Source organism: Lissotriton vulgaris, chromosome 11 (genome assembly GCF_964263255.1).
Source record: "Lissotriton vulgaris chromosome 11, aLisVul1.2, whole genome shotgun sequence".
NCBI lineage: Eukaryota > Metazoa > Chordata > Amphibia > Caudata > Salamandridae > Lissotriton > Lissotriton vulgaris.
The window spans coordinates 82,026,182-82,052,658 of NC_141699.1; positions in this window are offsets into that span (position 1 = coordinate 82,026,182).

The following is a 26,477-nucleotide window of genomic DNA, read 5'->3' on the forward strand; positions in this document are numbered from 1 at the left end:
AGACATCATAAACAGACTCCTACATTTTTATAAAAATTATTACATTATTAAATTATTAAAAAAGAAAAACTCAAAATGAACATATAACATTAAACATAAAACAAATATTTAAAAATTAAATCAATTAACAAATTTGTAAAATAATTTTAGAATACTTCCCACCCTATTAGCCTAAACTTCCAATATCCAAAAAAAGAAATTACATTAATAACAAAAAAATTATAATACACATTATCAAAAATATAAACTACAAAATGAATTATCAAACAAGAAAAAAACATAATATAATTAATATTAAAAAGTTAAGCACCAATTAAATAATGAATACATTTTTTAAATTACACAATTACCAAGTAAACAAAATTATAACCAAATTGGTAAACTTAGCTATTTAATAACAAATTAAAACGGATAAAAAATAGAATCAAGTAAAATAATTAAGATGTCTAAAAAACTGCCCCATTCCTCTGCAAAACTAGCAATGTACCAAAACTATTTACACAACATTTAAAAAAAACTTAAAATGTATTGCATATAAAAAAGCAACACAACAGTAAAAAATAACTAAACATATGTAACAGTGAAATAGTACAACATTATAACACAGAAACGAATAAAATTCAACAAAATAATATAATTGAAAAAGACGTTATTCCTACCTTCTATTTTCTGGCCCATGACATTTTTTAAAACCACTATATTTTTGACATGATATTTGTATCTCAGGATACTTTTTACAAGATATTTTATCGGAATACCACTGGCACAGAGAAGATGCTGCATGCCTACAGGAGAAGATTTGGCTGAAACTGAAAGTACCAAACTCCATCAGAAATGGAGGCGACAGATATAATGCATGACATAATTGGCATATGCAAGAGAGGCGTGGGAGTGGATCAGGCGAGTTGTACCCTGACAGTGACTCCACATAGCACTGAGTCGGAGAGCAAATATGTGATAATGTAGTGCATGTTGGATGATGCACATGGGGAATATCCTTTACAACGCAACTATTACCACGCACTACCATTACAACGAAACTTTTACAACGCAGGGTCCATTGCAACCCATGCCATTACAACGCATGCCATTACAACGTAAGTTTGGGTAAGTATTAAATTTAATTTTAACCCCTACACTATTCAACACATTCCCTACTGGTACGCCCCCCTGGAGTTAGAATAGTAAATTAAACCCCTACACTATCCAACACTTACTATAAAAAATACTTACCCATACTTACGTTGTAATGGCATGCGTTGTAATGGACCCTGCGTTGTAAAAGTTTCGTTGTAATGGTATGTGTGGTAAAAGGATGCATTGTAACGTCATACAACCATGCACATATAGCAGTAGCTGGCCTATATGCACTCTACAACTCACACATTGGGTACCAGGACACCTTGACTCCACACATAATTGACTAGTACATGTGCTTACTATATGAGGGTAAGAATACACATATGCCCCAGAGACATCATTTTGGACAGACCATATCCTCCTGGTGCACTGGTGGGGAAAGACGACGAGGGCTGCAGAGCCTGGGCATGCCACTGAACCCTAAAAGATCCCTGATGCTCATTAAAACCAGGGAGACCAGAATATACATTTCACTCTCCAAGGCACGAATTATGTTCCAGGCTGGACTTGGTTCTTTACTCATAACGCTTGATTGGAATATGCTGAACTCTGGGGTGCCCAATCTTCAATCATCACCTGACTCCCTCCTATATACCAATATGAGCAATGGTCTAAAAATGACATATGAGATGGGGGGCATAGGGGAGTTGAGGTCAGAGTATATTCCCAAATCATCTCTTTTTATGTGGATGACATGATGCTTTATGTAAATGATGTAGAAAGGGACTTGGACCAGTCTTTGGAAACCTAACCTAAGTTTGGTGGATTTCTGATTGGACAACCCAGTGCAGTAACCAGTGCAGCAGAACTACCATTTGCTGCATATTCTGCAGTTTTAACAAAAACGAATTTTGTGTCTAGTTTAAATGGAGCAAAAGTTACAAAAAATACTGCAAAGTGTGTTGCTGCACAGTGACCGGTCCTTCGCAAAGGTTAACTGGTCACCGTTCAATTACTTATAGCTGAATTTGGATATGGAACTGTACTGATGAAGTGAAACATTTGCTAAAACTGTGCTAACGTGTGAAAATGTCAAAATAATCAAGTGATACTGTCACACAATGTGACACAACAAAATGCATAATTTGTGTTTTCTTGCTACATAATTTAGTCAACCTTGCCACATAATTTGGGCCTCCGCTGCCGCATAATTCTAGTGGCACTGCCTGTATCCCTGTGAGATTGTCTCATAGTTCACCTTACTAAATCATCTCACTTCCCAGTCGCAGAAAGAAAAGTAGAAAACAACACCACCTCAAAAGAATAAGGTGCAGTTTGTCATAAAACATAGTCCCACACATTCACCTGTCTTGGAACGCTCAGCAAACATAGCAAGATAAAATCAAAAAGGTAAAGACTTTTTTTGTTCACCTTTTGAACTCCAGCATGTGTTTTTTCGGGGTGCTGCAGCACCCCCCAGCCCCGCACATCTACTTCCAGCGTGTGTGGGCTTTTTTCTGATTATGAAAACATTGTGCCAGCTGTTTAGGTCAGATGGGCTGTCTCAGCCCTCAAATCCCCCCACCCTGATGATAAACAGTGCATTTACTGTGTGCAGACTGTTCAAGGCAGTTTGGAAGCTTGTCAGCTGGCACTGAGGATTGAAAGGCAGTGAGTGCCCTCCCTCACTTCCCCTGTCAGGCGCAGGTAAGAAACAGCTAGCAACGTTCGGAACTCCCTCTGAGCACCCAGCGTTACAAAATGTAGTACATTGCACAACTCAGGTTCTCTTCAGTAGAGAGCTAATAAAGAGAACAACTCCCACACTCTCCTACAGGGAGGTAAGAGTGACTTGTGGGTACAGGAGAGGGTGGAGGGAAGGGAGGTGAGGGTGACTTGAGGGTAAAGGGGTGAGTGGAGGGAAAGGGAAGTAAGGGTGGCTTGAGGATACAGGGCTGGGTGGAGGGAAAGGGAGTGAGAGAGACTTGAGGGTGCAGGGGTATGTGGAGGGAGAGGGCGGTGAGAGTGACTTGAGGGTACAGGGGTGGGTTGAGAGAAAGGGAGGTAAGTGCGCCTTGAGGGTACAGGGGTGGGTGGAGGGAAAGGGGGTAAGGGTGACTTGAGGGTGCATGAGTGCGTGGAGGGAAAGGGAGGTGAGGGTGACTTGAGGGTAAAGGAGTTAGTGGAGGGAAAGGGAAGTAACGGTGACTTGAGGGTACGGGGTGGGTGGGGGAAAGGGAGGCGAGGGTGACTTGAGGTTACAGGGGTGGGAGGAGAAAAAGGAAGTGAGGGTGACTTGAGTGTACAGGGGTAAGTGGAGGAAAAGGGGGTGAAGGTAACTTGAGGGTACAGGGGTGGGTGGAGAAAAAGGGAGGTGAGGGTGACGAGGGGGGTGAGTAGAAGTAAAGGGAGGTGAGGGTGATGAGGGGGGTGAGTAGAAGTAAAGGGAGGTGAGGGTGATGAGGGGGGTGAGTAGAAGTAAAGGGAGTTGAGGGTGACTCGAGGGTTCAGGGGTGGGTAGAAATAAAGGGAGGTGGGAATGACTTGAGGGTTATGGAGTGGGAAGAGGTAAAATGAGATGAGGATGACTTGACAGTCATAGGGTGTGCAGAGGTAAAGAGAGGTGAGGGTGACTTGAGGGTTCAGCGGTGAGTATTGATAAAGGGAGGTGAGGGTGACTTGAGGATTCTGCGGTGAGTAGAGATTAAGGGAGGTGAGGGTGTCTTGAGTGTTATGGGGTGGGCAGAGGTAAAGGGTGTGAGGGTGACTTGATGGTTTATGTGTTTTAGAGATAAAAGGAGGTGAGGGTAATTTTAGGGTTCAGACCTGGGTAGTGGTTCATGCGAGGGTAGCTTGAAGGTTTAGGTATGGGTAGAAGTAAAGGGTGGTGAGCATAACTTAAGGGTTCAGGGGTTCAGAGAGGTAAAGGGAGGTTCTGGGGATTTGAGGGTTCAGTAGTGGGTATAGGTAAAGGGAGATGAGGGTGACATAAGGGTTCAGGGCTGGATTGAGTTAAAGGGAGTTGAGGGCGAGTTGAAGTTTAGGGGTGGGAAGAGGTAAAGGAAGGTGAGGGTGCCTTGCAGATTCAGGGGTAGGTAGAGGTAAAGGGATTTGAGGATGACTTAAATGCTCAGGGTTGGGTAGAGGTAAAGGGGGTGAGTGTGAGTTGAGGTCTCAGTGGTGGGTAGAGGTAAAGGGAAGTGGGAGTGACTTTAGGGTTCAGGCATCCATAGAGCTAATGGGGAGGTGAAGTGACTTAAGGGTTCAGGGGAGGATAGAAGTAAAAGGAGGTGATGGTGACTGGTGAGGGTTAATTGAGGGTTATGGTGTAAGTAGAGTCAAAGGGACGTGAGGGGTGATTTAAGGGGTTAATTGTGGGCAGCTGTAAAGTTGAAAATAAACCTTTTTAAAGTCATTGTCTGTCTGATGATAATAAAGCATCTTCAAAAAATCCCAGTGGAAATGCGTGCCAGCTTCTGAACTGCCTGCCTCACACACAAAGCCCTGGACACAGGGAAACCGGAATACCTTGCCTCCAAACTCAAGAAAGCCGGTCAGTCAAGAAGCCTCAGGAGTTCCAACTCCCTCCTACTCATGCCCCTGAAAAGCGTAAACAAAAAACTGCAGCCCGCTCTTTTGCAGGCAACCCTCCTAAAATCTGGAACTCCATCCCAGACGACATCAGAACTACCCCCTCCTTTACAAAATTCAAAAGCCTCCTAAAAGCCCTTGATCTAAACTGCTCCTTCCCAAACTCAATTACGTGACTCACACGCCTCCACCAGGCAGGCACCCATCATCGCGCTCCCACCGGGCAGCCATCCGACATCGCGCACCCACTACCTACCTCATCTCCTCTCCCCAACCCTTCGCCTTGATTCAGCACCGCTAAGAGAAAATTCCATCGTAAGACTTGCTTTCCCTAGGCATTGAGATTACCTCTTGACCCCTCTACCTCAATGATACACCGAGGATCCCTTGACCTCTCTACTTCAACAACGCACCTCAGACGTTCAGCAGAACTGTAAAATTTAATTTCTTTTTTTTTAACACTTATGTATATGCATACCTTGCCACTATTCTGTATGTGTCTTTTCTAAATCCTGCTGTAAAGTGCTCCGATACCCTTGGGTCTGGCCAGCGCTATTGAAAACCTCTAAAATAAAAATAAAATAAAAAAATAAAGTTAACCAGTAAATAAATATGACACATTGCCAGTGGTAATTTATAATTACACATACTGTACAGCAACAGTCTTAAACGAAGGGAGTATATTTACAGCTTCATCAGCAATTAAAGCTACATGAAATGTATGTATTGGAAATTGGTCACATGCAGCAAAGTTTGTTATTGTCAGTTGTTTGCATTCATCTCTTGGAAATTCTGGAAAGTGCATGTTTCAATTCTGATGTTTTCATGTTATCTTGCAAGCAAAAGCCACAAAAAAAGTACCACAATCTGGGCACAAGCAGCATGGAAGTACACTAAACATGATATAAATCAGTACTTAGTCCATGCTCCATGGAAGAAAACACAAACACAGAGTCAACCTGAAGTCTGAAAAGGAAAATAATAAGATTGAGAATGAAGCCAGCCAATGGTAGGTAATGGGCGGGCTAAATCTCAGCTTTAGTGTAGTTGGCCCAGGCAGGCTGGAGAGGGTGTTATTCCATTGTTCCCACCCCAGCACTTTGAAAAGTGTCACTTGTTCCCCTCTAATGACATGTGAAGGCGGTGACTGGCCGCCACTCATAATCTTTTCCAACCCTATTAAAATGAGGACGCATCCTCCGATCTGCAACCTGATGCAAACCTCTAAACTCCACACGCGGCAATCACCTCGGAGGGCTAAACTGCCGCAAGTGGCTTATTGCTGGGATCAATTTCATTCGCTGAATGTCTTCTGAGAGTGAAGTAAATTGGAATGCTAATGATCGAGGGAGTGAGGCGATGGAATAAAGCGGTCAGATTATGTTTCCAGCGGGGTGAGTTTCTGACGCCGTTGACGAGGGCCAAAAGCCATTTTTTATTAGTTAATTCCTACTGGGATGAACCGCAGCGGCGGCTCCTCTGCGGCTCCTGGCGCAGGATCGTTGCCCCACTGCTCTTTCAGCAGTGCACACAGGAAAAACAAAATGATAATAAAACAAGTTTATAATCATTTTGTTTTTCTTCGCTGTCACTGAGCTGAGTCTTGAGGGCGGGGCCATCCGATGGGGAGTCAGCAACAGGGAGAAGGAATGGTGTGCACCAAGTGCGCATGTTGGCTGTCTCAGCCTGGCCAATACAACATGCACACTTAGCCTTTCTCCAACCCGGGCTGTGTTGTACAACCTGGTGGAGAAGAGACACAGGCTCCCAGTCCCTGTCTGAGCGCAACACCAGGTGGCTCGGACCAATCCTGGAGCCGCTGTCATGAAGGTAATAGCATTACCAAAGTGATTCAAAAGGGGATGATGGACGGAGAGTTTTGAGAAAATCAAACACTCAACCCCAGTCAACTGATCTGGGTTTAATCCATCACCATTCTTTAGCTCACTCAGCCACCCCAGTTTAGACATGGCCATATGCAAATCAGTCTGACCCTGTGCCTCATGGGAACAGTCCAGCCCGAACTGCCAAGCCATGTCTTCCCTGGCCCGTAAACAAGCATCCTGGGAATGGTTTCGGATTCATAATCCTCATCAGCCAGGCTATCTTGAATCCAGAGGCCAAGTGAGCAAGGGACTCACGTCTGAGCATGCCCTGCCAACTTAGGGCGAACAAAGCGATACAAAAGGGGATGATGGACGGAGAGTTTGAGCAAATCAAACACTCACCCCCAGTCAACTGATCTGGGTTTAATCCATCACCATTCTTTAGCTCACTCAGCCACCCCAGTTCAGACATGGCCATATGCAAATCAGTCTGACCCTGTGCCTCATGGGAACAGTCCAGCCCGAACTGCCAAGCCATGTCTTCCCAGGACCGGAAACAAGTATCCTGGGACCGGTTTCGGATTCCTAATCCTCATCAGCCAGGCTATCTTGAATCCAGTGGCCAAGTGAGCAAGGGACTCACGTCTGAGCATACCCTGCCAACTTAGGGCGAACAAAGCGATACAAAAGGGGATGAAGACGGCTGAAATGCCAGAAACCGGCCCTCGGAAGCTTGTTTCCGGTCCAGGGAAGGCATGGCTTGGCAGTTCGGGCTGGACTGTTCCCATGAGGCACAGGGTCAGACTGATTTGCATATGGCCATGTCTGAACTGGGCTTGCAGGGTGGGCTAAAGAACGGTGATGGATTAAACCCCGATCTGTTGACTGGGTGTGAGTGTTTGATTGGTTCAGATGCTCCGTCCATCACCACCCCCTTTTGTACTGCTTTGTTCGCCATACGTTTGCAGGGTATGCACAGACGTGAGTCCCTTCCTCACTTTGCCACTGGATTCAAGCAAGCCGGGCTGAAGACGGCTGATATGCCAGAAACCGGTCCTCAGAAGCTTGTTTCCAGTCCAGGGAAGGCATGGCTTGGCAGTTCGGGCTGGACTGTTCCCATGAGGCACAGGGTCAGACTGATTTGCATATGGCCATGTCTGAACTGGGGTGGCAGAGTGGGCTAAAGAACGGTGATGGATTAAACCCAGACCTTTTGCCTGGGTGTGAGTGTTTGATTGGTTCAGATGCTCCGTCCATCACCACCCCCTTTTGTACTGCTTTGTTCGCCATAAGTTGGCAGGGTATGCACAGACATGAGTCCCTTCCTCACTTTGCCACTGGATTCAAGCAAGCCGGGCTGAAGACGGCTGATATGCCAGAAACCGGTCCTCAGAAGCTTGTTTCCAGTCCAGGGAAGGCATGGCTTGGCAGTTCGGGCTGGACTGTTCCCATGAGGCACAGGGTCAGACTGATTTGCATATGGCCATGTCTGAACTGGGGTGGCAGAGTGGGCTAAAGAACGGTGATGGATTAAACCCAGACCTTTTGCCTGGGTGTGAGTGTTTGATTGGTTCAGATGCTCCATCCATCACCACCCCCTTTCGTACCGGTAATAGCATTACCAGCATGAGATCAGCGTCTGGATTGGCCAGGGAGTGTCTGAGAGACTCTGCATTGGCTGCTGAGAGTCAACAGGAGCAGGTGAGCAGAAGACCACTAGGGTTGGTCAGCAGGTTTTTATTTTCCCGAAGGTTCTCCCCTGCACGGCACCATGTGCTGCCCCCGTGCTGACCCCCCAGTTTGACTTCACATTAGCCGCCACTGGCTGAAAGGTGAGAAGCGTCGCTCTGTCAATCGATGAAAATGCCGGTCACGTCCTCCAAGTCCATGGACAAGTTCCACCCGTCGCCTATGGTAAGTTTCTGCGAGCTTTATTCCTCACTGGACGCCAGTGTATCACCTGCAAATGTTACCGCAATCCCGAAATCGCATTACTGCACTACCCTAAATTTAGATTTTACATTTACATGGTAATTTAATTTGCAAAAAATATATTTTTTTTTTCTCCAAAAGCAAAATGTTTTTGATATCTATGACCTGAATACTGGACTACACAGGTTGTTGTTGGCAGAAGAAAGAGGGAAAATGTTCTATTGTTTAAAATGTGGGATTTTCATTTTAGTGAAAACGTCTTGCGGTGCCAACAAACAGCTATTTTATGGATGTTGGAAGATTCTTAGGGGCATATGTAACACAAACTGTTTTGCGAGTCCTTAATAGCGATTTTTAGCGAATCGCTATTACAGACTCACAAAATGAAATGTATGTAAGAATCGCGATAATAATTGTGATTCCTTAATATTCCTTAATTGCAAATCGACAATTGTGATTCGCAATTAGGGAATACCTTCCCATTCATTCTTTTGGGCCTAGAGGCCCATAGGAATGAATGAGACAACACTTGCAATTTGCGAGTACCCATTAGGTACTCGCAAATTGCAAATGCAATTTCAATGGTGCAAGGGTGTCAAAAGGACACCCTGTTGCACCCCTGAAAAATGTATGTGTGCACATGTGGTGCACATGCATGCTTTAAGGGCAAAAAAGTGCATTTTTCAAAGAAATCACAAATTACCACCAAGAATTACCACCAACTGGAAGTTTACTGGTAATTTGCGATTTCTTAAGACAAAATCGCACAACTTGGGTGCTTCTTGCATTGCATTTAAGGAATTGCAATTTGCGATTCCTTAAATACATTTGCAAAATAGGGAATCGCAAATTTTGTTATTCTCTATATTGCGAGGTCCTTTTGGGATGATACATCCCAAAAGACTTTTTCCCGTTCGCAAACGGGACGATTCTGAGAATCGGCCCGTTTGCGAACGGGAAAAAGGGTTCATACATATGCCCCTTAAGGGGTTGTCTGCAAGATTCACACAACAATGGGTCCTAGCAGCAGTCAGACTGTGCAGGTCTTGTGTGCCTTAGATGTAGGGGGTGCTGATGAAACAAAGGGCAATGCTGGGTGCCGCTGGTAAGTGTGAAACTGAGAATTGCTGCTCCACTGGAAGATTTCGCTAATTCACAGGAACAATCACCCACATTCATCAAGGGTTTTTGCATTCGCAAACCGTGCGAATCGCAATTTTCGGCCGTTTGCGAATGCAAATCCTTTTTTTGGGATGCATTAAGGTTTTGGCTATTTTCGCAATTTAAGAAATCGCAATTAATTTGCGATTTCGTAAAATGCGATAGCATTTAAGAAATCGCAATTTTGCGATTTCTTAAATGCTATGCATGATCCTTTTGAAATTGCGAATTCGCACTTTGGAAGGGGTAAATTAGCATGAAGTTAAACTTCATGCTAATTTACCGAAAACTTTCAAACATGCACTAGTTGCATATTTGAAAGTTTAAATTTACACACACACATGTCCTTGGGTCATGTGTGTGTGTAAATTGCATTTAAACTTACATTTCAGGGGTGCAGGGAGGGGTTCTTTGGACCCCCCTGCACCCTTGAAATTGCATTCACATTTTGCGAATCGCAATTTAAAATTTGCAAAAAGTGAATGCCTTCCCATTGATTCCTATGGGCCTTTTGGCCCATAGGAATCAATGGGAATTGCGAAATCGCAAATTAGAATTTGCATAATATTTGCAATTCGGTAAAAATTGCGATTTTTACCGAATCGCAAAAATTATGCGAATAAATTGTTGCATCCCGTTTTGCGATTCCTTATTTGCGATTCCCTAATTTTCGCAAATAAGGAATCGCAAAACCTTACATTGATGCATGTGGGGGAATGTCATTTCTGTGAATGATGGGATTTGTGTAATTTTCATAACCTATGGAAAATAATTCACATGTTTAGCCATCATTGCAGCGAGTATGCACAATAAACTGCAGATGGTATTATATCTGTGTACACACTGATGTGGTGGGGGTAGGTTGCTTTCTATTGCCATTGCAGGGGGAAGGTTGAGGTTCCGTGACAATTTGAACCCGTGTTTTCAAGTTTGTCGGAAATACATAATATTAGTATCAGCGAACCGCAAATGATCCATTTAGCATATCCTGGTGTTTTCGCTACGATACGAGCAAGAGCACTCCTGTTATGAACACATTTCTGATCTACCCATGGCATCCATCTTAGATCATGGCCGCCATTTTGTGTTTCCTTGCCCTCACATATGCAATAGCCTCTGATCACTTCATTCACTTCACTTTGATTAAGGACAAGTAGCCTTAGCCGGAGATTCACCTCTTTCATGACACGTACACCTTAAACCAGATCACGCTGAAGCTGCATGACTCGACAAAGGCTGCCTCCTCTGCCCGAGGCCAGCCCACCTGAACTGGTTTTCCTGCCCATTGTCCTGATCATGATTAGGCGGCCGAAGCCGGTAGCCTTGCCCATTTACAACCTACAAACATCTCTTATCCCGCTTTCCTATCTTTTGCACCTGGCTCTGCTCCTTTCCTTCTGGGCCTTTATTAGGGGGAGGTAACGAACTTTACGATGAGGCGGTCCGGCTCTTGAATGCAATATTGACAAGGGATTGTGATGGACTAGTGGGAACCCCTCTTCGTGATGTTTGGCATCAGATATTATCGACAGTTCCTGTGTAACGCCAAATATTTATTGTTTAAGACACAAAGGTTTGGGAATGTACTGACATGTGAAATATTTGCCTGAAGCACAATTGTTGGTATATAAGGAGCAACCCACAATGTACAAATCGAACAGTCTCCTAGATTCTGCCCGTGTGTAGATTCTGTGATTTCTGTGTCCCTGCAGTAATAAACCTTTGGTCTTTGACGCCACCATCGAGAAGCCCGTGTTTCTGTTCATTTGCGCACCAAGGCAGGTGGAACTCCGGGGTCTTTGGGTGTTGTTCCCTGACACCTCTGGACGGAACCAAAAAGTCCAGAACTCCAATTGGCGCCCAACATGGGGCGACGTCATTCGGTACCGGTCCAAAAGCCTGAAGAGTTCGAGAAGCTTCGTGTGAAGATTCCTGAGGGAGGCGCCCCACTTCATCGATCCCGGCATATCGCAAAAGTGGCCCTGAAGTTCTCTTCCACGAGGGTTCCCGTTCAGGACGGCTGCAGTGGGCCGTTGCCTTGACCGTCGCCCTGTCTTGGACCCGAGGTGCAGCCTTAGTACAGCGAAACGTGACGGGTTTCTCCTTGGTGACGTCTTCAGTGCCTCAGTTAAGTATTTAGTGATAGCTAGCTGGTTACTTTGTGAGGATTGTTAAAAATTCTTGATCGGTTCTTGGTTTGGTTTGGTTTCGTAAGATTATCACTAGTTGTTCTGGGTACGATAATCTATTTGGTTCAGTTTGGGTATCGATACATTAGTTTGGTTTTGGTAGGCCTAAGTTCTTGGTTCAAGTGCACATATCTGTTTCGTGTTTTGTTTGTTTTGTGTTCCAGACTGAAAATGGTAAGTCGGAAAATGTTGTCTTGTTTTAGTTGCAACAGTGACTCACGATTGGAGGATTCTTGTTTGGTTCCTCCGATTGGGACTCCCCTTTATGACCTATATTGCAAATTTGGAGTGGGTCCTATATCCTATAACGAGGTGTGGGTCCGTTATTGTAAGAAGGATGGTGTCCTTAGTTGGCCACTACATGGTAGTTTTGAGCCCGAGATCCTTGATAATTTAGAAGCGAAACTGTTTAGTAAGAAAGCCCGGCCGGCAATGTTTGATTCTTTCCGTTATTGGCGAAAAGAATCTAAACAGAGAGAAATGAAAAGGTTGAAGAAAGAACAAAAAGAGCAAGAGGAGTTAACTCTAGAACAAGCAACTAAACAACTGCAAGATAATGAGTGCGAAAAGGCTATAGACGTAGCAATTAGAGAGCATAATTTAGCGATTGACAAGTGCTACCCTGCCTTGCCATCGAAAACAGCTAAGATACTGGAGGATCCCGAAAACGATCCTCTGTTGTCTTATCTGTTACGTTCACCTCCACCGTACGCACAAGGTGCTGCGGCCCAACTTGTACCGAATGTTCAACTGCCGGTTGCTGGACAACCTGGTGTTCTTGTTCCTCAGAATCTAGTTCCTGTACCTCCTGTGGTTAATGTGAATGTTCCTACGGCTCCTCCTCTTCCTGGGTTGCCGACTTCTATACCTGTATCTGTCTCGCTTACACCTAATACTTCACAAACTATTTTCATCGATACTCCTACTGCTTCGCAATCTGTTCCTACCTCTACTGTGTTCTCTACGTCTGCGAGTATGTTAACTCCACTTTCTGTACGTCGAAAAATAACTGAGTCTGTTGCTAATATTCTGTCTCCTCTATATAAATCCTTAATTAAGACTCCTACTTCTGATTCAGTTCAGAGACGTAGTCAGCTACCAAGTACTGAAGAACGGGGAGTTTTAGATTCCACGGCTCTCAGATGGATTACGAAAGTTAGAAGATATAATACGAGAGATGTATTAGATACATTTATGCAGTGGAAGGAACCAACGCAACGATACGTCTTTGATGAGATGTGCTCGTTGCTACGTGAGGAAATAGAGGAAGATGATGTCGAATCAGACTTGGAGGATTTAATTAAGGTGCAAAAAGAGTTTGCTGCAGGAATGATAGTGGGTGATAATATACAGGAAGCGATGGAACTTATTTTGAGTTTTAGGAATGATCCATCTCTTCGTTCGCCGAGAGATTTAGAGAAAGGTAAAGTGAAGCTAAGTCGCCAATATCCTATGAGGGAGGTTCCTCCAATTTGGCGCGAAGCTGTGCAAGCTGATGCGGTTGCGGGTATTGCAGCTGCTCCAGCACAGTTCCAACGAGTATGGATACACATTCCATGGAAGCGAGCTGAAGTACTAGCAGTGAAACAGGCCTTGCCAGATCCACGTAAGAATCCGGCCGGATATTACAAGGAATTGACACAGACAGTTGAAGCCTGTATAATGAATTTGGCAGACATTGACATGCTATTTGGCAATGTAGTTCCACAACCAGTGTGGGCTAAAATTCGTAGAGAGGATCATCAGGCTGCTTTAGGTGGTGATTGGGCAGCTATCACTGCAGCAGATGGTCAGCAAACGGGTGGTGCAAAACCCGAACCCCTAATTGCTAATCTTCCAGGTAGAATAATTGACTTAATGAAGACTCTGATGCCTGCGTTGCGTGTTAATTGGGATAAATTATCCGCATGCAAGCAAAAGAAAGACGAAAGTGTCTCCGACTTCTTCACGAGGTTCGAAGAGACTTTTGTAGACCATAGTGGTCAGGATATGAGCACTGAAGGAGGGCAAAGATTGTTTGTCGATAAATTTGTGCATAATTTGTTACCTGAATTATGCAATAAATTAAAGGATTCAGAGAGTGCGTGGGCTGTATCTACGACAGCGCAAATACTTGCTACTGCGCAGTACTACGAAAATAGGGATAAAGAGGAAAAGGAGAAATCAGAGAAGAAAACGAAAGATTTAAAGACTAAGGTTCTTTTACAGCAGGCGTATCCGCCTCGCACGAATCAGACTAATATGCAACAGAATTCGTATCAAAGGACAGATTATAGTTCAACCAGGCCTCAATATCAGTGGAATCAGTGTGCGTACTGTAAGAAAGAGGGTCACTACAAGAATGAATGTCCGATTCTAGCGCAAAATAATGCAGCAGCAGCTCAGAGAGGTCGTGGTGGTTTTGCGCAGAATTCTAGAGGTCGAGGGCGAGGTGCTATGCCTCCGCAAACGAATGATCGTCCCTCTAATCACTTTGATCAACAAAACGTACAGTCAGCTCAACAGAATAGATCTCAGCAATATCTTGTTGAGGATTATTGTGAAGTTGATGAGGGATTCCAGCAAAATGGGTACTAGGACAGCCATGGACAGAGAGAGGGAGTAGTATCAGTTCCAGTGGATCAGAGTGGGCCTTATGTCGCAGTAGCAACATCAGGTGTAGTCGAACCGTTTCTGTTGGATACTGGTGCCGCAAAAAGTTCTATCATTCATGCGAAACTCCCTGGCGCACCTTTGTCTGGCTCAACGAATGTTTCCGTAGGTTTTTCAGGCGCCCCTGTTTACAACCCGATATCTAATCCTTTGTCTATTTCTGTTGGACCATGCCAATTGAAAGCACCCTTGATTTTGACGACAGGTTGTAATGAAAATCTGCTTGGTTTGGATTTGTTAAAACGACTATATGCGACATTGTACTGTTCTCCGGAAGGAGTACAGCTTACTTTGGGTAAAAGACTCACTTCTCCGATGTACTTGTCAATGGACGCACTCCCGCCAGAGCTGCGCTCACTCCCTGATTCTCTTTGGGCGACTGGTCCTAATGATGTAGGCCTTTTGGAAATACCACCGTATGTAGTAACTTTGAAAGCAAATGTAAAATTTCCCAGAATTCCCCAATATAAAATATCAAGTGAAGGAGAACGTGCACTTTTATTGATTGTGCAAGATTTGATTAAGAAAGGTGTGGTTGAAGAAACTAGAGGAAATGTTTGTAATAGTCCTGTATTGCCAATTCTGAAACGAACTGATCCTACGAAACCTCCAGTATATAGGTTTGTCATAGATCTTAGAGAGGTTAATAAGATTGTGGTTCCACAGTTTCCTGTGGTTCCAGACATTACTGCCTTGTTAACATTGATTCCTGCTACAGCCAATTGGTTCTCAGTCATCGACTTGAAGAATGCCTTTTTCAGCATTCCGATAGCCGAGGAAAGCAGGGATATTTTCGGCTTCTTTCTAGGAGGTCGAAGCTTCAGATTTAAACGCGCTCCACAAGGCTACTGTGAGAGTCCATCTATTTACAGTCAAGCATTAAAAAGTCAGCTAGATTCTTTTGTCCTTCCTCCAGGTTCTGCCCTAGTACAGTATGTAGACGATCTTTTAGTGGCTGCCGATGACAAGGAAACTTGCAAAGCAGCTACGGTATCGTTGTTACATCATTTGTCTGATTTGAATCACAAAGTATCACCTTCCAAGATGCAATACTGCTGCCAAGAAGTGACCTACCTAGGTCATCTCTTGTCAAAGGAGGGAAGGAAGTTGACCCCAGAAAGAATAAAAGCAATTACGCAAATGAGTGTTCCACGCACACAGAGAGAAGTACGTGCCTTTTTAGGTATTACCTCCTACTGTAGGCAGTGGATTCCAAATTTTTCTCTTTTAGCGAAACCATTGGTAGCTTTGACTGAGAAAAATGTTCCGAGTCCGGTGCCATGGTCTGATGAATGTCAAGAGAGCTTTACCGAATTACGAAAAGCCTTGTGTTCAGCTCCTGTATTGGGTACACCTGATTACAGTAAACCATTCACGCTCTACGTTCACGAGAGAGAAGGTTGCGCGTTGAGTGTCCTGACACAGAAGTTTGGTGATAAACAACGCCCTTGTGCGTATTTCTCATCAACATTAGATCCGGTAGCTAGAGCGTTGCCTAGTTGTTTGAGAGCTACAGCGGCAGCTGCGGCTTCCATTCGACAATCTGCTGGTTTGGTGATGAACAACATGCTAGTGGTCATGGTTCCTCATGCAGTGGATACACTCATGAACCGAACGAAGACACAACACCTTACCAGTGCGAGATTATCTGGTTACGAACTGACACTACTAGCGAGTCATATTCAGATCAAAAGATGTAATGTATTGAATCCAGCAACGCTGTTGCCGACTGATCAAGAGTCGAGTGATTCTGAGCCACATGACTGCTATTTTAAGACGGAGGAAGAGACAAAAGGACGCATTGACCTTAAAGATACTCCGTTACTCGATCCAGATGGCACGCTGTATGTGGACGGGTCATGTTTTAAATTGGAGAATGGTGATGTGACTGCTGCTTATGCGGTGACAACTTTGAAGACGATTGTGGAGACTGCAAGAGTGAGTCAGAATTCTGCCCAAGCTGCAGAATTAATAGCTCTAACGAGAGCATGTGTTTTAGCTGAGGGAAAGAGAGTGAATGTGTTCACAGATAGTCAGTACGCATTTGGCGTGGCCCATAGTTTTGGCCGGTTGTGGAGAGAAAGAGGTTTCATTACGTCCCATGGGACTAAGATTCAACATGGTCAGCTAGTTAACGACTTGTTGGAATCTTTAACCTTGCCGACTGAAGTTGCGATTGTAAAGTGCAGTGCTCATAAAGCAATCACGGATGATGTTGGGCGTGGGAATGCTTTTGCTGATGAAATTGCTAAACAGACAGCTAGAGATGTGATGAGTAGAATGTATGTTGCAACGTCTGCAAGATGGATCGCTGAGTCTGGGATGTGTGAAGACACAATGGAAAGTGTGAAGGAGATTCAGAGAGAAGCGACTGAGAAAGAGAAACGTGTATGGAGAGAAAGTACGGGCAAGTTGGACTCGAATGGATGTTGGATTGATTTGACAGAGCAACAACGTTGGATGTTGCCGGATGCGTATGTGCTTGCAGTAGTGACAATGGCGCACGGAGTAGCGCATATAAGTTCTAAAGGTATCTGTAAGATGTTGGCTCCGGTCTGGAAGAATGATGGGATCAGTAAGTGTGCAGAGAGAGTGGTGAAAAATTGTATGGTGTGCTTGATGCATAACCCTGGCAAGGGAACTCCAACTCCAGCTGGTCATTTCGCTCCTCCTTCCTGTCCCTTTGAAGTGATTCAGTTAGATTTCATTCACATGGAACGCTGTAATAACTTGAAATACGTCCTGGTGGTGGTTTGTGCTTTTTCCAGGTGGATAGAAGCATACCCACTGAAGGACAATACCGCCTTATCAACTGCCAAAATTCTTCTCAAAGAATACTTCCCTAGATTTGGAATGCCACGGATTGTATGGTCAGATAACGGAAGTGAGTTTGTAGGGAAAGTTATGCAGAGTGTATGTGCAGGCCTTGGTTTGAAACAAAAATTTCATAGTGCGAACCATCCTCAGTCAGCTGGTCTAGTGGAGGGTTATAATGGCACCCTCAAGCTGAAGATAGCCAAAATACAAGCATCCACAGGTTTGGCTTGGCCAGACGCACTTCCTTTGGCCTTGTTATCAACGAGAGCAACAGTGCATTCTAGAATAGGGCTTTCTCCATACGAGATTGTGTTTGGCCGCCCGGCAAATGTCTGGGGTGTGCCAAGGCCTAAACAATTTTGCTCCATTGAATATCCTATGTTGATAGACTACCTTTACGACTTGACTGCTAAATTGAGTCTTATTCATCAACAGGTCTTCGATGCACTACCAAAGCCTCCGGAGAGTCCAGGGCATCAACTGAAACCGGGTGACTTCATTGTGGTCCGGAACTTCGCGAGGACAAAGAATCTTCAGCCTCGCTACATCGGCCCCTTCCAGGTCCTGCTGGCAACGAGGACAGCCGTACGTGTTGCTGGCCGAAAGAACTGGATCCACGCTTCTCACGTAAAGCGTGTTCCATTACCGCTGCCTTTTGACGACTGGGTGAAGAAGGGGATTGGTGCCTCCGAATCTGAAATCACCCCGAAATTTATCCCTTTCAGTGATGCCGATTTGATTACTGACACTTTGAAACCTGACTCTCCTCCAGAGAAAACTCCTTCGAACATTGAACATTTGTCTCCAGCATCAGAAGAAACTTTGTTATCTGCGAACTTAAACTCTGCAACAGCTGCTAGTGATGCACTATTTTCCGATCAAACAGTACCAGCGAAGAAGAGATACAACCTTAGAAGCCATAAAAAGGACTAATAAAGCAGGCAACTGCATATTGTAATTTTGATATATATATATATATTGAACTTTTTGCTTTTCAGCCAGGAAGTTTGCTATTGTTTATTGTTTTTAAAATTGCCTTGCCGTCTGGGTAGCCGTAGGGTCGTGGCTGTGTACCTAGTTTGAATTTGCAGGGGTCTGACACAAGGTCGATCTTTCTGTTGGTTTTGGGAACTCCCAGGGCTGATAGAGGCATTTTCATCTACGTACACATCATCAGTGGTCGCGAGCGGATTGTAGAAGATGGAGCTTCCTGCGCTGCAACGAGAAAATGTGATTTACGTTCGCAGAAACAGACTTAATAGAATTCTTCACAGCAAATGTTTTCTGATGCAATGTGCCGTTACATTTTTGATTGTTTTAGCAACATTGGTGGGTGGAATAGTCTTTGGTATAAAACTGATTTTTGTGCCAGTTACTACAGTACCTCCCCTTGATCCTGTTACGTCTACTGTTTCTTCTATACACTCATTTCACTCATTTCCAGAACATGAGCAAGCTCGACGCTCAGAATTCATCAACAACACTTTTGTACAGCTCTTGCACCAACACCAACTGGTAGTTAACACTACAGACTGCTGGGTGTGTGGCTTGATACCCCACACTATGGATAAAGGTATTCCCTATCTGGTTTTGCCTTTCAGCTATAATGGATCATTTCAGGCCCTTCAAACCATCTTTGCTTATGCCCTTGAGACCTATCCTCCACGTCCACCACGTTCCACTAAATATAACTCTGCCAACAAAGCTTTAGTCCAGGGAATTATTGACATGATCAAGGATGTCAATAATACTCCATCATACCCTAGAGACGAACTACGAGTGTATTTGAGTTGGAATACTTCAGAGTATCGCCTTAGTTTAGGAGAAAGCAAGCGTAAAAGCTCAACTCCAATCTGGGTCGTGCCCCACCGAGGTCAGGTCTGTTTACAAGGTAATGGGAGAAACCCGAGAGCTCAGCTAGGGAGGAGTGAGTGCGTTGAGACTTATGTGTTTCCGGCTAACTCTTCCCCTGCCTTCCTTACTGCTAGGGGTACCTATTTCATTTGTCGAGACCGAGCTTATACATGGTTGCCTGCTGACTTTTCAGGTTCATGCTATATTGCTCGATTGTTGCCTCCAACATACACTGCTTCATCTGATTACCACAGAACCAGAGTAGCGAGAGGTGTCTTCAGCAAAGAAGATACTGCTGGTCAGGAAGCTGGAGACTTTTTCAAAGGCTTCCTTCCGTTTTGGGGGCCTATGGCCAATAGTAGAAACATACGTCAGCTAACACGGGTAGTTGAATCTACTATTACCGAAACTGCTGGTGCCCTTAGCAATCTAACGGCTGAGCTTCAGGCGGATAGACTCATGACGTTGCAAAACCGTATGGTTTTAGACGTTATTCTTGCAGACCGAGGTGGGGTATGCAGAATGATCCAATCGAGCTGCTGTGTCTTTATTCCTAATAATGCTCCAACAGTCTATGAGGCGATCTCTAAGCTACACAAGATTTCCGACTCTATACATGTAGACAAGGGAAACTGGTCCTTTATGGAGTGGGTTTGGACTCTGATCTCAGCGTGGGGATGGAAGGTTCTAATGGTCATTGGTGTCATCTTAGTATTCCTCTTCTCATGCTGCCTGATTATCCAGTGTGGTCCAGCCCTGTGTGGCCTTTGTGCTGCAACCTGTTTTAGGAAACCACCTGCGTTTGGAGAAAAGGCACGAGAAAGGATGATGATACAACAACATGTCACTGACCTGATGAGTATAGAACTAGACTCTGATATAGACTGAGTAATTGCCTATGTAAGGGCAAAAGGAGGGTCTGAGGTTCCGTGACAATTTGAACCCGTGTTTTCAAGTTTGTCGGAAATACATAATATTAGTATCAGCGAACCGCAAATGATCCATTTAGCATATCCTGGTGTTTTCGCTACGATACGAGCAAGAGCACTCCTGTTATGAACACATTTCTGATCTACCCATGGCATCCATCTTAGATCATGGCCGCCATTTTGTGTTTCCTTGCCCTCACATATGCAATAGCCTCTGATCACTTCATTCACTTCACTTTGATTAAGGACAAGTAGCCTTAGCCGGAGATTCACCTCTTTCATGACACGTACACCTTAAACCAGATCACGCTGAAGCTGCATGACTCGACAAAGGCTGCCTCCTCTGCCCGAGGCCAGCCCACCTGAACTGGTTTTCCTGCCCATTGTCCTGATCATGATTAGGCGGCCGAAGCCGGTAGCCTTGCCCATTTACAACCTACAAACATCTCTTATCCCGCTTTCCTATCTTTTGCACCTGGCTCTGCTCCTTTCCTTCTGGGCCTTTATTAGGGGGAGGTAACGAACTTTACGATGAGGCGGTCCGGCTCTTGAATGCAATATTGACAAGGGATTGTGATGGACTAGTGGGAACCCCTCTTCGTGATGTTTGGCATCAGATATTATCGACAGTTCCTGTGTAACGCCAAATATTTATTGTTTAAGACACAAAGGTTTGGGAATGTACTGACATGTGAAATATTTGCCTGAAGCACAATTGTTGGTATATAAGGAGCAACCCACAATGTACAAATCGAACAGTCTCCTAGATTCTGCCCGTGTGTAGATTCTGTGATTTCTGTGTCCCTGCAGTAATAAACCTTTGGTCTTTGACGCCACCATCGAGAAGCCCGTGTTTCTGTTCATTTGCGCACCAAGGCAGGTGGAACTCCGGGGTCTTTGGGTGTTGTTCCCTGACACCTCTGGACGGAACCAAAAAGTCCAGAACTCCAAGGTGGGCGTGGCTCGCAAGGGCCTCATGTGGGTCATGACAGCTCCACTTCCTCAACAATGTAAATAAATGTAAACATCTTGGCAAATCCATATATAAGGCTTCATGACATGAGGCCTTTTAATGTGTAAAATATATAAACCGGAAATGTCCAATGAATGTCCAGGAAAGCAGGACACATGCCAGACAGACCGACAATGAATCTTAATGCAACGTGTGTATCCTGAAAATCTGAAATGGAAAAGGTCATGCCTGGCCTGCGCTGGAAAACCGTATGAAAAATAAAATTATTTAACCAGGACAGGGGATAAAAGCTCTTCAAATAGGCTTTGTCCAGCGGTTTTCAAATACAAGATCATTGCATCATTAAAGGTGTTCGTAAGACTTGTTTTTCTCTTCAATTCTCGGGATAGGCTCGACCACAGAAATAGCATGGAATTTGATATTTCCTCTGTAGTGATAGATATGTTTGACCCATGCAAGCGAAATTAAATGTAACCCAACTTAGAACCAGTGTAGTATTACACATAGATTCAGATATTTATTGCATTTTACAAAGGTGGAATGCTATAACACAATATTATCACATTGCTATCAAAGGGCAGTGTTATTTTAGCACTTTATGCCACAGGAACTTTAGAGGCAGGTGCTGCTGTTGCATAGAAAAGTAGCAGCATTTGTTCACTTATCTCAAGCAAAAAATGCATACACAGCACAATAACACACACAAAGAACAATAACAACACAATTAAAACACAACACGTCGCAAACTAACAGCACTGTCAAAAACTGCATACAGCAACCACAATACATCACAACGACATAAAATTGCAAAAATGCTGCTCAATAGCACACCAACATAAAAAGTAAAAGAACACACCATTTCCACCAAAAATGCCACACAACAAAATGCAAAAACATTCGTGCAGCCCATTGCCACCGCCAGAGACTCGAGTGGTAAAAGGTGTTTGCACCAAGCACTGCCTTAAGGCCGGATTAGCTCATTTATTATTCACTGCCCATTGCAAGGAGCTCCGCATAATGTCCTGAAAGGGCATTTTTAAATATATTTTTTCGATCCTGTTTGTGTCCCTAGAGGGGGCATGGGCACCACCAAGCATTATTTTTAATGTTGGGCGGGGGGTGGGAGGGGCGCAGGGAGTACAGTGGCCCCCCTGCAGCATTAAAAAAATCAGTAAGTCTCCTGGGTCTTTCAATTCATGACCCCAGAAGACCTTTCCATATTTTTTTAAAGCACCCCCTCTAAGTTAGAGCTCTATGCTTCAGCTCGAGAGCAGAGCTCCCTTGTGGTCCGTACTATGGTTCCACTTTGTAGCTTGAAAAATGTTTAAAAAAAGACTCAGAGATGTGTTTAATTTTTTATACGGCTTTATTGCATTTGTATTGACTATCACTTTCATTACACCTTGAACTGTGTGTTTCATTATAATTAGTGGTCGTTTCTTTACAGAGACAACACATGTGCTTTATGTTTGCTGCTTAGATATCCTGACTCCTTCATAAAGCCATTAGGCCCACCTTTATATTTTGGCGTTCTGGCCCTTTGACAAAGTCGGTAGCTCTGCCTTACTGAAAATGACACCCTTTATATGCTGCCATGCACACCCGCAGGGGGTTAGGAGGCCTGACCCTGTGCATAACCCCTGCTGCATGGGGCGGATTGAGCACCAACAGGGGTTGGGGGCATGGCCAGGGCTGCGGCCAACCCCATATTGTGCATGGCGGAACTTGAGGTTGGCAGCCTGTGAGGGGTTGGACGCAAGGCCAGGTCCCCGGCCAGGTTCTGTGGTCCAATATTACAGGCCTACCCCTTGCTGGGCATGGCCGTAGGCATGGGGTTGGCATTATGTATGGGAAACATATATATTACTTGAAATAAAAAAAACTAGAAATTCACTGTTAAGAACAAAGTTTAGAGTGATTTTAAAGTTATGTACGGAAATGATATCTCAAATCCTAGCCATACACTGCTATTGACCTCACATTATACATTTGTATTCTTGAAACGAAGGTTTGGATGATATATATATATTCAATGAAAAAACCATAGGTTTTACACACGTTATAGTTAGGAAGTAGCATTTACAAAACCTATGAAATTCACTGAAAAAACCATAGGTTTGACACATGTTATAGTTAGCTGGATATTTTACTCATATAAAACCAATGAAATTCCCCCGCTATAGTTACTTCAGCTAACTATAACTCGTGCTAGCAATGCACTGCTGATGACTTCACATATTACATCACTCATGACATGGTCAGTGACATCACTCATGACATCACTGATGACATCATCCAGTGAATGGGTTAGTTCTGAAAATTAAATATGTTTTATATATGTATATCTGAAGGTTGATGGAAGAAGAATTGAGTATATAAGTGTACAAATGGCTGCTTTTTAGGTGAAAAATAGATTGTATAACTGACTGATTAAGTATATCTTAATGAGTACATGGGTTAGTGAGTAATGTTTAAATATATACATATCTGTATCAGTCTCTCAGTTTCTGTGTAAGTGGCTGCATGTGTTGGTGAGTAGCTATATGAGTGATACATAATGTCTATATAGGTTATTGTTTGTTTGATTATTAGTTGGAGTGTCTGAGTGTCTAAGTGTCAATATGCTTCGTTGGGAGATCTTACGTAGTGCATAGATGCATGATTGAGTGACTTACTGTTTGTATGTGTTGTAGGCAGCATATATGCTGGACTGTATGGGTGAGTGAGTGTGTGTGGTGAGTAGGTATATAGGTTATTATTATTATTATTATTATTATTGCATTTATTGAGCGCACAGCTACCCGTAGGTTTCCCGGCGCTTGCCTTGGGAACCCTTCCTGGCTTTTCCCTGTGAGATAGCCCCTACAGGGCATCCCCAAGGTGAAAGCCAGGCATCCCGCCGCAGGGGGCCGTTGTGGAGATTAAGCAAGCTTAATGCCCAGAGTTGCAGAGTGAGAACCCATGATTAGAACAGGCACCGAAGCGAGAATTATCGAGTCCGTGGACATTTGAGCTCAAGACCCTGCCGCGTCGGGAATTGAACCCTGGTCCCGGGTCTGACCTCAGCTTCCGGGTCTGCCTGCTCTACACCGTGAGCCACACTTCTCTTATTATTTGTTTTTTTCTGTTTGAGTGTATATATGACTGTCTAAGTGAATGAATAACTGTTTTAATAGTGTATTTCTGAGTAAGTACATATGTTTTAAACTAGTACATATAAGTTATGTGTGAGTAACTCTATGGTTGAGTGTCGGTGTGTAACAGGATGATCAGGATGTATCAGTGTATAAGAACATATGATGACTGAATACATATATGAGTGACTGTATATAATATATGAGTGACTGTATATGTCTGTTGATGAATAAGTGGTTGTGTGTATAGATCTTCAAATTACTAAATAGGTGTGTTCTAAGTGGCATTGGTATGGCTATTGTATTGAAAATGTTATTTTCTATTTTTGAGTGTGTGTAATAAAGGTTATATTAGGGTGAGTGAAGGTCTGCCACTCTTCCACAAGGATGATGTCATCAGTGATGTCATTTGAGATGTCATCAGTGATGTCATGAGTGATGTCACTGACCATGTCATGAGTGATGTAATATGTGAAGTCATCAGCAGTGCATTGCGGGCGCGCGAGTTATAGTTAGCTGAAGTAACTATAACGGGGGAATTTCATTGGTTTTATGTGAGTAAAATATCCAGCTAACTATAACATGTGTCAAACCTATGGTTTTTTCAGTGAATTTCATAGGTTTTGTAAATGCTACTTCCTAACTATAACGTGTGTAAAACCTATGGTTTTTTCTGTGAATTTCATAGGTTTTTTAAATGCAACTTCCTAACTATAACATGTTTAAAACCTATGGTTTTTTCTGTGAATTTCATAGGTTTTTTAAATGCAACTTCCTAACTATAACGGGTTTAAAACCTATGGTTTTTTCAGTGAATTTCAAAGGTTTTGTAAATGCTAATTCCTAACTATACCGTGTGTTGTACAATTGTGGTCGAATGTGTGCATGGTTTCATCTCTCTTGATATACAATGGACGTCGGCGGTTTGATGTACAACAATCCTTTAACCCCTCCCACGCTTATGACGGAACCGCTCCGTCATAGCCCTCGGGTGGGCTGCGCTGGTGACGGAGTGGTTCAGTAATGGCCCGCCCGGCACGCCTGCGCGGCGCTGATTTCGCGCCTGCGCTGACGATCTGAAGAACGGGCGGGGCCATGACGGAACCAGATGCGTCACGTTGTAAATAGCCCGCACCATGGCGCATCTTTTGCACCACCGCTGCATCACAAAAGTGACGCAACGGCGGCGCAAAACAGGTGTAAGGGGCTTGTAAATCTGCCCCAAGGTGTCTAAAGGTAGGGTAGTGAGTTAAGGGAAATTAAAAATTATGGGAAGAGCAGTATGGAAAAGAAAGTAAAGGAGGAGGAGTGGCAGGAGGGGAGTGAGGATGGACATAAGGAAGGAGAGTAAGGGACAAAGAGATTCGCGCCTGCGCTGATGATCTGAAGAACGGGCGGGGCCATGACAGAACCAGATGCGTCACGTTGTAAATAGCCCGCACCATGGCGCATCTTTTGCACCACCGCTGCGTCACAAACGTGACGCAACGGCGGCGCAAAACAGGTGTAAGGGGCTTGTAAATCTGCCCCAAGGTGTCTAAAGGTAGGGTAGTGAGTTAAGGGAAATAACAAATTATGGGAAGAGCAGTATGGAAAAGAAAGTAAAGGAGGAGGAGTGACAGAAGGCGAGTGAGGATGGACATAAGGAAGGAGAGTAAGGGACAAAGAGATTCGCGCCTGCGCTGACGATCTGAAGAACGGGCGGGGCCATGACAGAACCAGATGCGTCACATTGTAAATAGCCCGCACCATGGCGCATCTTTTGCACCGCCACTGCATCACAAAAGTGACGCAACAGCAGCGCAAAACAGGTGTAAGGGGCTTGTAAATCTGCCCCAAGGTGTCTAAAGGTAGGGTAGTGAGTTAAGGGAAATTAAAAATATCGGAAGAGCAGTATGGAAAAGAAAGTAAAGGAGGAGGAGTGACAGAAGGGGAGTGAGGATGGACATATGTAAGGAGAGTAAGGGAGAAAGAGAGATACATAGAGTAGGGTAAGGAGAATGAAGGTAAAAGAAATGGAAAGATGGTGAGGGAAGGGGATTTGAGTATTATAAAAGGGAGGTAAGTGACCCCCAAGGCAAAAAATAAAATTTTTTTTGCACCCCGCGATTTTTCCCCCCAATTTTTTTTTTTTTGCCTTGGGGGTCACTGTGGGACCCCCTGAGCAGGCCTAGGGGGTCAGGGTGCTTCTACCCTGCCCCCTTTTCGAGTTCTACACCTTGGTTTTTCTGCTTTCCTGTGCCTCAGTCTACCGAGGCACAAGATGGCTGCCAACAATTTCTGTTTTAGAGTGTTGACAGACAGTGGCAGCCAATCAGCATGAAGCTCGTGCACCGCAA